At 51.5% G+C, this 1,934-nt stretch overlaps 1 pseudogene; it reads right to left on the bottom strand.

Annotated features, from left to right (window-relative positions):
- Positions 1-379: 379 nt before the first annotated feature.
- LOC146208905 (very long chain fatty acid elongase 7 pseudogene) lies at positions 380-1,180 on the bottom strand (annotated as a pseudogene).
- Positions 1,181-1,934: the final 754 nt, after the last annotated feature.

The raw sequence follows: 1,934 nt of genomic DNA, 5'->3' as shown, positions 1-1,934 counted from the left end.
CAATCGCTGTTATAAATCTGCGCGAAGGATGCACAGCAAGAATCTAGAAATTTTTTAAGAATTTTAAGCTTTCAATATGGGAAGTAATTTTTGCAAAAATAAAAAAAAAAGGTCAACAGCTGGCCTATTGAAAACAGCGCTTCGGGAGAGTGCTAAGGCTGCTGGGACAATTAAGCTATCTGGACTATGTTTCATAAATCGTTCTATTTATAAAGGCATGAACTCGAGCAAAGAGCATTTAGGTCTTGTAATGAAAATGATGTATGAAATCAAGCAATGTTGGGAACAGTACGCTACAACACACGCTAAAACCCCACCATCCCGAGTCGTCGGTTGGCATTCATACATTCATACTGTGACTTGCTGTGAACATGCTGAGTTATTTCACTTGCTTCTTGCGAACGTACGTCCTGAGGTAAAAGTCTGAAAAAAGAGTCGCGAAAAGCAATCCCTCCATGGTACCTACAAAGGCGAGAATCCGCGATATGCCACAGTCCCGAAGCACAGCTATGAACGCGTGCAGCGACAGCGCGGCGAACTGGGCGATCTGGAAAAGTGTGACGTACTTCTTCCACCAGAGGTGCGGCCTCAGCGCTGGTCCTAACGCGGCGAGCGCGTAGTACGCGTACATGACCACATGCACGGCAGAGTTGAGCAGCGGGAAGGAGAACACGTGACCCGTCATGCCCATCGTGATGACCAGCCACACGGACCACAGGGCCAGCGAGTGGTGCAGCAGGTGCAGGAAGCTCAGGTGCGTCGTCTTCTTGCGCAGAACAAAGAAGAGCGTGTCCAACATCTCGCCGGCCTTCATCAGCATGTAGTACCAGGCCCTGGTGAGGAAGAACATGTTGTCGTCCGTGGGCCGCGGGTCGGCGGCCCAGCACAGGACGCTCTGTCCGGGCCTCCGCATGCCGGCGTACGAGACCGCAAAGTAGATAAAGTACACGCTGAGTGCTACCATCACCACATTGTAGGCGACCACCACACGGCGCACGTCGAACGGTTCGCGATTTCTCATGAGCCATGGCCCCAAACGTGTGGCAAGTAGAAGGTAGAGGCCGATGACTGTCATCACGGGCAGCGGGCTGCCCATGAAGAACCATGCCCGCGTACGGGGGTCCGCAAGGAGCACGTAACGCTCGTGAAGGCTTTGAAGCGGCGAAGCGGATGCGTTCATGGCTTCGCTTGTGTGCGCGGTTTCCGCCATCGCCTTTTATCCTAATTCTCTTGGGAGGGGTGGGACCACAGCCTGGTTCGAAGGACAGAAAAATAATTCCGCAGCTTACCGAACCGAGGCCGATTATCAGCCTACCATGGCCCGTAACAACTTCCTCGAGGCGTCACACAGCCTGCACTCTTGGCCACGCTCAGCGATCCCTGTACTGTCCGTCACCGGCGTGCGTCAGTCGTCCTGCATGATCCGGACTAGCGCACGGCCCGGACGACGTCTTTAGACACGCGCGATGATTCCGAAATTGTTTCTATATATGAAATATGGGTGTAAGTTTTGTGCAGTGCGCATTCCGCGACCTTGCCCGAGGCCGTGACGCTACTAGACATGGTGGATATTTGGGAATCCGTGGTACTTGAATATGCATGATGCATCGAAATTGCGCCATGCATACGTGCCTTAACGCATGTCGAGCTTCCTATGATCTTGAACGATATTCTGTCAACAGGCACTAATGCTTACATTGCACGATGTCATAGGGAGACTTGACAACAAATGGAGTCACTTGTCGACTTTTATCGGCCGGGATGTTTCCTGACCGGCCCGTACTTAACGTTTAATGGCCGATACTTAAGCTGGCCGCACTGCTCTTAAGAGTATTTCTTGGTTAATGGCCTAGATGTGGTACAGTGTGCGGATGACAGATGCGAAAAAAAAGGAAATTTAGAAAGCAATGAATTTCAGAATCCGACGGGTTAGT

Source organism: Amblyomma maculatum, chromosome 1, assembly GCF_055883805.1.
Source record: "Amblyomma maculatum isolate TAMU_Amacu chromosome 1, ASM5588380v1, whole genome shotgun sequence".
NCBI classification, from domain to species: Eukaryota; Metazoa; Arthropoda; class Arachnida; order Ixodida; family Ixodidae; genus Amblyomma; species Amblyomma maculatum.
This window is presented reverse-complemented; position numbering and strand designations above follow the sequence as displayed.